The sequence below is a fragment of the Mastigoproctus giganteus genome, chromosome 5, assembly GCF_048544385.1.
Source record: "Mastigoproctus giganteus isolate SK-2022 chromosome 5, ASM4854438v1, whole genome shotgun sequence".
Lineage (NCBI taxonomy): Eukaryota > Metazoa > Arthropoda > Arachnida > Uropygi > Thelyphonidae > Mastigoproctus > Mastigoproctus giganteus.
In genome coordinates, this window is record NC_143579.1 from 63147514 (window position 1) to 63161082 (window position 13569).

General features: G+C 37.8%; 1 protein-coding gene across 1 annotated transcript in view; it reads right to left on the reverse strand.

The window, feature by feature from the left end:
- The window catches only part of LOC150085454 (uncharacterized), an 860907-nt gene that overhangs the window by 194491 nt on the left and 652847 nt on the right, over positions 1 to 13569 (reverse strand). The gene's annotated exons all lie outside the window — the stretch shown is intronic.

A 13569-nucleotide genomic window follows, 5' to 3' on the forward strand; every position in this document is an offset into this window, starting at 1 on the left:
CAAATGAAAAACCTTTTGTGGTAATGGGAAATTGTGGGAGCGAAGTTGAAAAATATGTAATTAATGATATTGAAATTTCGCAAGATTATTTAATGAAAAAAAACTTTCGAGCCTACAGGCCAGTAAGGCTCCTGTAGTTGATGGAATATACTCTATAATTTTAAGGGAGGCTGCAAGTGAGTGCATTAAACCATTGAGGCTAATTATGCGAGCATCACTAGACTCTAGGGAGATTACCTTGGATTGGAAAAGTGTCAATGTATCTCCCATATATAAGGGTGGCTCTAAGATTGAAGTGGGAAATTATCGACCTGTCAGTCTGACTATAGTGGTAGGGAAAATCATGGAGGAAATGTTCAAGGGTGGAATTCAGGATCATTTGGATCGAATTGAAATTCTCAAGGATACTCAGCATGGTTTTGTAAAGGGTAAATCATGTTTAACAAATCTCGTTCGCTAGTCTGAAAGGGTCACTCACGAGCTGGATTTGGGGAATAATTTCGACATTGTTTATTTAGATTTCAGCCGAAAAGGAGCCAACAAGCTTTGAAACGGTGCCGTCTGGGTAGTGGTATCCGCTGAGAATAAATAACAATAGGCTTCTCCATTGGTGAAGTGTTATTTATTCCAGGTAATACAATACCATGGAAACTCGTTGTGAAGGCAGTCACAATATGAGATATAACCAAAACGATTGCAATTTAATTAATTTATTTAACTACTTTGGTAGATAGCTATGTTAAAATTATGCATTTGCGCTAACCTACATATTAGTCATTCTTATTATATGATTACAATAATGTTAAATACTGAGGAAGATATAAAAAAAACACCATAAGAAAGCAATACAGGAAAATCTAATATTACTAAAAACGGATATTTTCAAAAGTCAATGCGAAACTATTTTGTTACACGCTGTTTAAAACTCTGGGAGATCGATAACATTTTGGACTACCTACATGGCTGTGCAATGTGAATGAATGGGATGAGGGTTGGATAGCCCTCAGTTACGGTATGACCCAGTTTGACCACTTATCCTTTGTGAATGAACTAAAATTGAGCACAGATATCAAGTAATAGAAGCACTTCATCACTGTATTATGCAAATATCAGAATGAGCTGAAAGATTTTTCACGTGAGACTGAGTTGGTATTAGAATAACACTGTTATTACATCGTCAGATTTTCTATTTTATTATTTTAAATTTCATACAAAATATGGCGAGCCCCAATTTTCTAAGCTCCACGGCCGAGGCTAGAAACAGTTTCGAGTCGATGTAAATGTTTTATTGCAGCCGATTTACTTGAGAAACATTTACCAATGGGCCATACACGTTTTGTGGCAGTTTACAACCTCTATCTCTGAATGTTCGCAACCATTACCACAGTTCCTTTTAAGTTCCACAGGGAACTTAACCTAACTGTTCGCGAATTATCTTAAGTTCATCTTCTGACAACGCAGAATCTTAGTTTTCTTTCGAGTCTCACTTTGGCTAAACAAAAACATATTTCTATATCCTTCGAAAATCCACTGAGCAGATGGAATTGGATGGCTCATTGCAGGACTCTGCAACGCAAAAAACACTGGCTAAAAATATACAGTCGGAGTTGGATAGTGATATCGCAAAGGGGGAGCCAACGAATTACAAGTTGGATACAGGCTCCGAAGATGAATTGAACTTACAAACAAAGCTAAATGAAATGGACGCACCTGTCATTCTGGGTACCATATCGAAACTGCATGATGATTTTTCTGGGTTTCTCTCCCAAGAGGGAAACAAGATTACTAAAACAGCTGGTAACATCCTAAGAGAAAAGTGGCATAATTTGGAAACCGTGACAATGTCACTTCTCGTTGAAAACGAAAAACTAAAGGCGCTTAATCAGGAGGTACAAAACAGAACAGATCTCCTTGATAGAATTATAAATACCTGCCCGGCATTCGTGATGAATTCAGATACGGCCAGACAAGAGAAATCAAAGGATCTGATGGGATCCGAGGTTATTGATTCTCAGCTGATAAGGGAGCCACACTTGTCATGTCCAGAACCTAATCATTCTGAGTTACTACCTGCTTCTCCTGTTCCTAGATCATATGCAGACACTATTCGAATATCGGTACAAAAGACTGGACAACCGAAAGTTAAAACTGATAATGTTATTATTCTTCGAGCTTCAGACACCAGTGGGTGCAAAACAAGTGGCGATGTTAAAAATCTCGTTACTAAGACCCTCAAGTCTGATCTTAAGACTGTTAAAATTAAGTCCCTACGCATGATACGAAATAAAGGAGTTATTGTAGAAGCTGCTACCAAGACAGACTTAGAAAATTTATCTGCTTCTGAGTCTCTTACGTCGGCTGGCGTCTCTCTCGGTCGCCCTCGCATGGGAAACCCGTCTTTGCTTCTTTACGACATTCCAAAAGATTTAACTAAAGAAGATATAATCGAAAATCTTCATGTGAAAAACTTGGCTGACTATGGATTTTCCTTAGAGGAATGTAAACAGGAAATTGCTCTCAGATTTACTACACGTGCAAGATCGTCGTCACTTGTGAATTGGGTAATAAGCTTCCCGCCAAGAATGTACAAACACCTTCTGTCCCAAGAAAGGATTTTCTTATCTTGGAGTTCTCACAAATTCCGTCGGTTTACAATTGTAACCAAGTGTTACCTCTGCTTAGGATATGGGCACACTACACAGTTTTGTTCCCACGAATCCCCTTCGTGCGGTCACTGTGCCCGCAGTGGTCATGTTTTCTCTGAGTGCCCTCATAAGGAAGAGGCGGCTTGCTGCGTAAACTGCAAGCGACGTAAACGGGAGTACAGCCATTCTGTGAAGGACAGTGAATGTCCTGAATATAAAAGAGCATTAGAAACCGCAAGAATAAGGACCGCTTATGAGTAATTTGACTCATTACTCTGTACATAATGTAAACAACACCACCTCTCTAAACGGTTCTACGCCAGTTTCGTCTGTGAGGGAGAAAGACCGTCTGAGGATTATGCAGATAAATGGGCAGCGATCTCGGGCAGTAGCTGACGAGATTAGGCTTTCTGCCGAGACAAATTGTATCGACATTGTCGCTATACAAGAGCCTTATTTTGCATGCGTCCAGTCTGGACCACAGTCTGAAATCCTGGGTTACTCGTTAAAAATGAGAATAATACAACCCGTTGACCAGAATCCCAAATCTTGTATATTAATTCTTAATGACTCTTTAGACATCACGGTTCTTCATGGATTTTGCACTCAGTTCTCTAACTGCATTCTTGTCACACACTCCGTAATGAATTTTTACTTAATTTCTCTGTATTGCCCTCCATCGGAGGACTTTAATCACTCTCTTGCTTACCTAGAGACTGTCATAAATACTTTGGGACCGAACAGCAATATATTGATCTCATCGGACGTCAACGCAAAATCAAACTTTTGGCACAGCTCTTCTACAGATGCACGTGGCCTTCTCTTGGAGGAGTTCATAATTAATCATTGTGTTTCAATTCACAACAAGCCTAATCACCCTCATACTTTCTCAAGTTATGCAGGAGAATCTAATATAGATATAACGATGACAAACTCTCACTTCGATTTGCGGCTTACTGACTGGACCGTGTATACGGACTGGTGCACCAGTGACCATAGAGTCATCTATTATATGCTTTCCCCTGATTCTACCGTTCCATCTTCACACACTTTCTCACAGCCAGAATTAATAAGATTTTCCATCAGAAACATTGACTGGAATGCTTTTGACTCTTCCATTCTTCTGGACCTTGACGAACAGAAACTTGCTTCTTTTGAAACCTCACCTATTTCTCATCATGTGAACTATATTCAAAATGCTATAATAAAAGCGTCATATAAGTCTTCTAGGAAAAAGAGGGTTAACCAGAAGACGTGCTCATGGTGGACGCAGGAGTTATCGCAGTTAAGAAGGGAAGTTCATCGAGCCCGTAGGTACTACCAAAGGCATAGAGACTGGCCCCAAGCCGACGTTAATCGTTTTTACCAGCAGTATTCTTCTTTGAGGAAAAGCTACGTGAAGGCCATTGCCTCTCGAAAGCGTGAAACGTGGATGAATTTCGTTCACACCTCTGGAAATGCTAACCCTTGGGGTCTTCTATACAAGATTGTAAGAGGAAAAACCTCTAGTTCTAACATATTTGGCTCAATTGTGGCAGACTCCGTGGAAACACTGAACTGGCATGATTCTACAAATGCAATCTTAGATGCTCGTTTTCCGTTGGATGATCCTACCTCAGACTTACCTATTCACTCTAAAATCCGATCAGACAATGAATTTTATGTGTCCTCAACAACCACCGAACCTTTTACGTTGGATGAACTGCAGGCTGTCTCCCATAAAGTTAATGTTCAGAAGTGCCCAGGACTAGATCTTATAGAAAACATTTTTATCATCAGAGTCTTGAAATTAAAACCTTACGTTCTTCTAAACTTATTCAACAGATGCCTTCAGGAAGAAACTTTTCCGGAAATTTGGAAGGTCGCTCTAGTTAAGTTGATCAGAAAGCCGGATAAGCCTCCTGGAGCGGCTAGATCGTACAGGCCGATCGCTCTGCTGGCTAACTTGGGTAAATTGCTAGAGCGACTAATGGCCATTAGATTGAATACCCTACTGGTAGAACAGGATCTGCTTTCAAGAAGTCAATATGGGTTCTGTCCCGGACGTTCCTGCGAGGATGCTCTTGTGGACTTTGTCTCTTCAGTTCAAAACTCGGTACATAAATATACCCTGGCCGTTTTCATCGACTTCGAGGGTGCCTTCGACTCCCTTTGGTGGGAGAGCGTCCTGGAGCGTCTGCGATCGGCTAGGTGCTCCAACCACCTTTACCTTTTAATCCGCAATTATTTTGCCAATAGAACCATAATAGTCAAGGCTAAACATAGCCAAGTATCAAGATCAGTATCTAGAGGGTGCCCACAAGGTTCTATATTGGGTCCTTTTACATGGAACATGGTGCTGCAGCAGTGGCTCTCCCGATCTTTCGGTAACGTAAAAATAATAGCGTATGCAGACGATCTCACCATCTTGGTAAATGGTAACTCTAGGGCCGATCTGGAAAATACCGCAAATTTTGTTCTCCGGGATCTCTACGATTGGACTGTGGCCAATAAGCTTAAAATCAGCTTGTCAAAAACAAAGATGATGATTCTGGGATCAAAGTTGGATATCACTCGTCCTCCGTTGGTCAAGATCAACAACATTCGTCTCCCCATAGTTAAAGAGTACAAGGTTCTAGGAGTGGTAATTGATTCCAGTCTCAATTTTATTCCTCATTTGACAAACTTATCATCTAAAATACGTAGATTTACTGGTGCAATTGTTAGGGTATCCCGTGTTGAATGGGGGCTCTCCAGAAAAACTTTAAGGATTTATTACAATGCAGTTTTCCTCCCTCTAATCACGTATGCTGCCGGTGCATGGTTTCACAGGGCACGGCTCAAACACTTCATTACAAAACTCGCCTCATTGCAGAGAACCATCTTGCGGTGTTTAGTTAAGGCATGCAGGACAGTCTCGACGCAAGCTCTGCAAGTACTAGCCGGAACATTACCTTCAGACTTGCAAGTTACTTATAGAGGCTTTTTATACAGACTGAAAAGGCAGATTGAGACCGAATTTCTTGGAATAACCATCAACCTTCGAGAAGATGCTAAAAGAGAAAGAAGGAGACTGTGGAACGAGTTAGTAAACATTTGGCAGTCTCGATGGGACACAGCTCCCGTTGGTGCAACAACGAGAAAATTTATACCACAAGTTTCATTTCTCCTCGATAAACGTGTTCGATTGTGGTTCTGCATGGACATATTCACGTCGTACCTGTTGACAGGACATGGATCGATGAACCAGAGTCTTCTTAGGTTCAATTTATCACAAACAGACCTCTGTTCGTGTGGATCACCAGAGAGTTGGGATCACATCCTGTTTCATTGCTCCCTGTATGACGATCTCAGACTTCCTCTTCAAGCACTTACTAATTTTCAATCAGGACAGGAGTCGTCTCTGCTTCAAAGCTCGGAGTCATTTCAGATTCTTCAGGCTTTCGCTCAAGGCGTATTTCTTCGAAGGCGTTCAGTGTCGACAGATGTCAACAGAATGCAGCACAACGGTCCTGCTGATGCATAGCTGGTTAGATCTCCTTTAATAATACATAAACTCAAATCCTCAAGAAATGAAATTTTCCTCGGCCTGCAGACAAAATTAAGTGCTTTCTTCCTTTTTTTTTTTTTTTTTTTAATTTTATTTTTATTTTTTAATTTTATTTATTTTATTATTTAGTTACATAAATGTTTTATTTTAATAATTTTGGTTCCAAATCCAGCACCACGGGTGATCCTTTTTTTTTTTTTTTTTTCCCCTCTGGAATGGGCCCCCAGAGGATCCTGGCCTACCTTCTGACAACATTAGGTGGGTCAGAGTCTCTCTTGAGACAGTACGTGCTTTACATGGACTGGCCCACCTTCCCGTGGTGTGGACGAGTACCCAGAATCATCTGTCCAGGTGACTGATGCTTCTGGGTAGCCAAGCGGCCAGAACAACAGAACACACACATAATACACACAAACCGACGTCACACACATATCTGGCCCATTTGTAGTGCTACTGTTCTTCACAGAGATACGAGGCGGAGTTGAACAAACGTTCTAGGAGCCGCCCTTTACATATACACATGTCCACACATATCCTTCGAAAATTTCTCTCAGATTAAGATAAAATATATAAACTCGTCAGCCAATGCAATATAGCCGTTACTGGAAGGAACTATGGCGTGTTACAAACGTCCCATTTTAAGGGTTAAATGTTACAATTGTTCCCACAACGCCTTTATTGACAAAATACTGTTACTTCATGTTAAAACTACAGAATCATTCACCCAAACAGCAACTGAAAGAAAAACCTTTCCGATCGATAGTTTGCATCGTGATGGCGTATTGCCCAAACATCTCTTGGCTGCTACAGCAACTAGCGAAGGAGGCGAGATATTTGAAGTGTTAAAATTTACTCATATTACAATTCATCCAGTTCTTCCCTACTGTCGTAAACAAAATACACTATTTCAATATGGCTCAAGATGCTGATCTGTCTATCTGTTTGCCCCTTGTCCCTTTGTAAAACGCTAATGGTTTGCCTGCCTTCCGTAGTATCTTAAGATGCCGATGCGCTGGGAAAAAAGCTGACCATCTTAATAAATAAAGCTATTTTTAGCTATATCACACACAGATTTGATTCCGTTCATCTCTACAGTCCCCTATTTAATATTTCACAAAAATGTGAATTTCGAGTAGAGCAAGTTCGATTCCTTCCCCCAATTCCATTGTGCGGAAGGAAACAGCTGACCACATCATTGTGGTAAGCACATTACGTCTGGAAAATACAATATTATAGTTGCTTTCGGTTTTACAATGTTATTGTTGTAAGCGCCAGTTAATTTTTAATATTAAAGCTGGTTTACTTATTAAAAATTCAGTTTATACTGCAAGTAAGCAACGCAGAGTGACAGCAGTTCACCAATGTAGTGGCGTACAGTACATCATCGTATTCTGTGGTATAGCATGAATTCGATTAAAGAGAGAGAGAGTGCAGAACTTTTTTCTGGCACGCAGGACACCGATATTTTGCATCTTTGGTGGTAAGATTACATTAAAAAAAGCAATATAATTAAATTTGTTTTCATTTTCTCTACTTAATTTCCACCTTGAACATCTCAAGTGACAGTACTAAACAACAACGTACTTAATACACATTACTGTATTACTAAACTACTTTTCCTATACACAAAGTGAAGGACTGTCAAGTAAACAGCACCCACCCGTTCTGAACAGGTTGTGATCTCACCTCATCCTTCTGTTAGTTATTTTAGAGCGTTCTAGATAGCTGACGTCAAGCAGTGGTCACCCCCAAATACACCCACTGTTTCCCGTAAATAAAATGCACTCTAGAACACACGTGACCGTCTTTCGGGGAAAACTGTCCTTGGCCCGCCACACATCCACAGTTAGAACAGAAAGAGCAAGTCTCTATAAGTCATCACTATTAAAGTCCTTAGATGCCGGAAATGTTTTTCTTAACCTAACTTAAGTAAGTGCATTTACCAGTCAGGCCTATACACCAACACATACTCAGACTAGCCCTCAAATACCGCTATTTCCGCTACGAAATCTTGAGAAGCTGTCTATTGATTTTTCCAGGAATTTCCGGTGATATTTTTGCCAATCGTGTATTAAATGTACTTACTTAACACGGCGATCACATATCTCACTTTAATTTTTCAAATCTAAGAAATAAGAGGGAAAGTTAATCTACTATAATCTAAAGCATTCGATAGACATTTAATATTTACGAGTATTATGTGTCTACAGAATGCTGAGCTCTTGAGAAGTTTAATTTCAGTTTTATTTTTAATAACATTGCTGACTGATGACCACCAGCATTGACCCACTTTTCCTCCCCTTTACGTTCTTTTTTCTCATGATTTCGTTGTCTTCTCTCTGTATCTGTAAAAGTCATAAAACTGCCTTCCGTTTTATTTGGAACAAGAATGTTTCAACAAAAACTGTTTTTTCAAGTTAATATTTTTTATTAATTTACGTTACATTTAAAAAAAATAAGAATATAGTTTTGAATTTCAAAAACCGAATGTTATTTCTCATTTAAATGTTCCCTGATAAATGTAGGTATAATTTTATTGGAACCTGGTTACTACTGAACTTCTTTCGTTTGAAAGATGAAGAAACGCTGTTCATCGTTCCTTATTAAAGTACTTAGATGATATGTTATATTATGATGAAGTGAAAAAAAAGCAAAGATCGCGTCAGGAACGAATGAAGTTTGTATGCATGTAATTATGAACGATATGGTAATTTTAGTAAATAGAGTGTGCTTATATAAAACCAAGAAGGCTGAAAAACAACACCCCAATAGTCTGTGCACCCCAATTATATTTTAACATTATCCTTTATGAAGACTTGACAATAAAGACTTTCTTTTGTGCTCAAACGCCTTGAAGGTCGTAAAGGAAGAGGGAATTAAAGAGAGAAAGAGTTTTAAGCAGAAAGAGAGAAATGACATCAGAAATATAGATGGAGAGAGAAATACAGAGCCAAACAGGAAATAAATTATTTAAGCCATTAAGTGTCCGTGAGTTGAAAGAAAGAAAGGGTAATAGGGCAAATTCGCAGATGAAGACAAATGCTAAAAGAAGGCAAAGGCTAAAGAGTCATTCTGTCTAAAGTAAAACAGCGCCCGTAATCTCGGCTCAAGAAGAGGGGAACAATCTGTTGGATCATCAGCACTGTCATAAGCACAATGACGTTGTCAGTGAAAAGACGCTGTTTCCAAACTGGTAATTGACGGAGTGTGTTTGATAATATTCTAACAATACCAAAAGCTGCAGGGATTTTTTTCTTCTTAGAAATGCATGTAGCTTTTCTTGCTGTCATTATAGCCACAGTCTCCATTGTTATACCATGTTCGATGTGCAAGAGAAGGGAATCTTGAATCAAGAGCTCGTGACAGAAATACATGTAGGCAGATTATTTTCAACTGAAGGTTCTGGGGCTTAGAGTTTTCTCATCGTAAAATTCTTTAGGCAATGTCCCCTTTTATGACATTGACACAGTGTTCTATACTTTTTTTTATGAGCATGATTTCGCTGTTAGTTTTTGATTTAAAAATAGTCCCCTTCCAATGCAAAAAAAAAAAAAAAAAAATCCAGGCTGAACTAATAAGGTATACAGTGTATATTTAAATATGAAAGAAAGTGGTTATGCAGCACTAAGCAGTGTTCAAAGATTTATCTGACAATTGAGATTAAACTGTATCACTTTTAAAGTGAAATTGCAAGGGTCAACAGCGGATCTCATTTAAATACAGACTTACATTTCCGACGCTCTTACTCATTCTCATCATCATTCTGGTTCTCAGTCATGATGAATGATGCAAAATTTATAAATAACGCAAAGCAGGGTGACATAGCTGAGAACTAATACGCTTAATTCAGAACTAATTTTTAGAACTTAATTTAGAACTAATTTTTAGAACTCAATTCAGAACTAATTTTATAAATCTGTTTTATAATATTTGAATATCTGCTTCTCCTATTTTGTTTTTAAACTTTTTTCCCTCCATATTAAGGGGTTGACTAGATTTATTTAAAGAAAGTATAATACATTTGCTAAAAATTCAGGACTGTATCAGTGAGTCCTAGCTGTTCTCACTGAGAGAAAAAACCCAAAAATGTAGGCCAAAGTCGCAATAGGAAATATGATTTATTTGATGATGGGAATATCTCAGTTCAGTGTGAAATGCACTGAGATTTTATACTACTCATCGGTACAAGCTCTTTTACGATTAAAATGCATCTTTAAATAACACTGACATCTTTTTGTTCATGATGGTAGAATGTATCTCAACCATATATGCTTGCATATTGAGAATGAATTAAGTTCGTGTTGAAATACTCTCAGTGCAGATTATTTCTATGATTCCCATTGCGTCTTTCAGTATTCATTTTTAAATGCCTTGATGGTTCAAATACGAACAGTGTTTTTATTTTTTTTATTAATGGCTTATTAGAAAACACAGATGCGAAGTAGCCACGGTTACATTCGTTATAGTAGGTAAGGGAATGCTAGTTGAAATCAGGAGTCATATATGAAAGGAAAGCGCAGAGTTCAGTTGCATAGTGAACAGTGATAAAAGTTGATCTTCAACGAAAGCATGAAATCGGACGAAATTTTTATCAAAACTTAAGTCTCAATATGAGGCCTCCGTAGCCGAGTGGTTATGAGCGGGAGTGCAGTGGCACATGCTCTTTGAGTAGACCGGGGTTCAAGCCCCTGATTACTGAATACGGTCGATCTGCCAACCCGCAATGGACCAGCGTGGCAGATTATGGTCCATTTCCCTCAGCATGAATTGTTGAGGAGGCTTCCATCCTGTAGTGGGTTGATAATGGCTGCACTTTACCTTTATAGCGATGAATATTACCATCATAAGTGGCGAAAAGCCCCTGGATGAAGGCTTTTCACCGGTTACCATTAACTTATCCCTGCAGGCTAGTGTTTTCAGCGAAATAATCTCAAAACATAGAAGTCTACAGTTTAAAGTATCTGTTCGCAATAGGAGATATGATTTATTTGATGATGGGAATATCTCAGTGAAGTACTGATGAGTAGTATAAAATCTCAGTGTGAAATGCACTGAGATTTTATACTACTCATCAGTACAAGCAAAATCTTTCTTTTTCTAACAAAGGCATTTACATTATTTTACGATTAAAACGCATCTTTAAATAACACTGACATCTTTTTTTGTTCCCGATGGTAGAATGTATCTTTTTTCCCTCCATATTAAGGGGTTGACTAGATTTATTTAAAGAAAGTACCTCAAGAATATGAGACAGCATAATACATTTGCTAAAAATCCAGGACTGTATCAGTGACACCTAGACAATACCAAGCCTCACACAACCACAGCGAGAAAGAATACACTGGGGGATCAGTAATGGGAGCATTTCGTCTTCAGGCTCCAGACTTAGCATTTAGTGATAATCATTTAATGATTTGCAATGTCCTTGTACTCATCGCTCTCCGCATTTTGTATGATTTTTGAAATCGTAAATAGTATCAATCCAGGATGTTCATTTTGTAAGATACTATACCTCACGTTGTATTTCCCGGTACTCATCTCTCTCTGCATTTTGTATGATACAGGCAACTCTCGGTTTACGAACGAGTTCCGTTCCAAGACTTTGTTCGTTATACGTTTCGTTCGTTCGTTATGTGTATCTTGCATTCCTGAGCTTTTATGATACGTATCGTATACGTTAGCAATCATTTTAAAGCATTAAAACATGAACTAAACACCGAATGATCTAAACAATACGTTTTATTATAATGTATGTATTCGTTATGGTTTATTGTATAGTATATGTAACGTAAAGTAAAATAAGAAAAGAATACAAAAACAAGATATCGTACTTGTTAATTTTAATTAAAAACAGAGTTAAAAAATAGAAATAAAAAAAATGAGTACTAACATAATACATGTATATGTACAGTACATACATATGCATTCAACTTTTACTCGTCGGTACCTTCATCAGAGTTCAATATTTTCCACATAGTGACACTAGGTGCAGATGAGGTAGATGGAAGTGCGTCTGATAATGAAGTAACAGCCAGGTTTTCTACTTTTAAAAATGTTTTTATAGAAGATTGCACAGTTTTCTTCAAAATCTCACTGTACCACGCTAGAGAGCCATAAACGTCTCTTTTCACTTTTGCAATTCTTTCCATATTTGCATCTTCTTCAAAGATTGCCAACCCCTCAGAAATTGATTTAAAAGCGTTTAAACATTCTACGCGTCGTAGCATGTAAACCAACGTTTTTTTACTGGCTAGATTAGTTTTATTAACCAAGAACAGTTCAGTATAATTATCATAATAATTTTCTGATAATTATTGTACTAAATACATTTTTTAAAAGCTTATTTATTAAATCTTACAATTATGTTCGCTATACGTTTGGCATTTCGTTTCATAAGGAACTCTATCTATTAGCGACTTTAAAAAAAATTGAATGAATTGTGATGTTCGTTATAGCGAATGTTCGTAAACCGAGAGTTGCCAATATTTGATATTGTAAGTTCTATCAATCCAGGATGTTCATTTTGTAATACATTGTATTTCACTTTGCATGTCATTCAAATTGTATCATAATATCTGTGTCTGAAACTGTACAAGAGTTTGGTGGGATTACCAAACGTTGTTCTTTTGTATAAATCTTAAATCTATGCACTTCTTAAAACTCTTAACCACTACTTCACTTAAGACCGCCTACTTTTATCAAGAGTGCTCTTACCATACATATCGTACAACGTATTTAAATTCTGCATCCAGTAAATAAGAATGAACCCATCTTTTATAAGCTTATCATGTCAATATTTGTTGAATTTTCAAATATTTAAAAATCATCCAATATATTTCGGCCTACTACACTCTTAGTAGTAGTGAATAAGCAAGCAGTGTCTACCTCTTTGTGCGCATCAAAAAGTTTATGCGCGCGTGCGTGGTAAAATACTGGGTAACTCGAAGTTAATACTAAGGTAACTCGTTAAGACAGAATTACAACATAAAAGATATTCTACGCGTCTTGTGAATTCAACTGATTTTATAACAAACAGAGCTTTATGTTTCTCCTATGTTATTTATGAGATTTTTCTGTATAAATGTAGTTTTTGTGATTGGATATATCTACTAGCCTATCTTACGACTTGCTGAAAAAACAGAGCTTGGTAGTATTACGTGTATATACTCATTTTGTGTCATGTTGTGTGCTGTGCTGACAGGAAATGATATAACAGTTTAGCTAACAGTACATGGGATCAGGTAATGAATTAGGATAGAAATACACATTCCTGCCCTCGTATAAACTAATATCCCAGAGTGTGGAAAACATTAATTGGAAGTGAACAGTATATAAATGAAAAATATAAAGTTAGTGCTCGGGTTATCAGGGAGCGCAATTTCCCGTCTGTGCTAG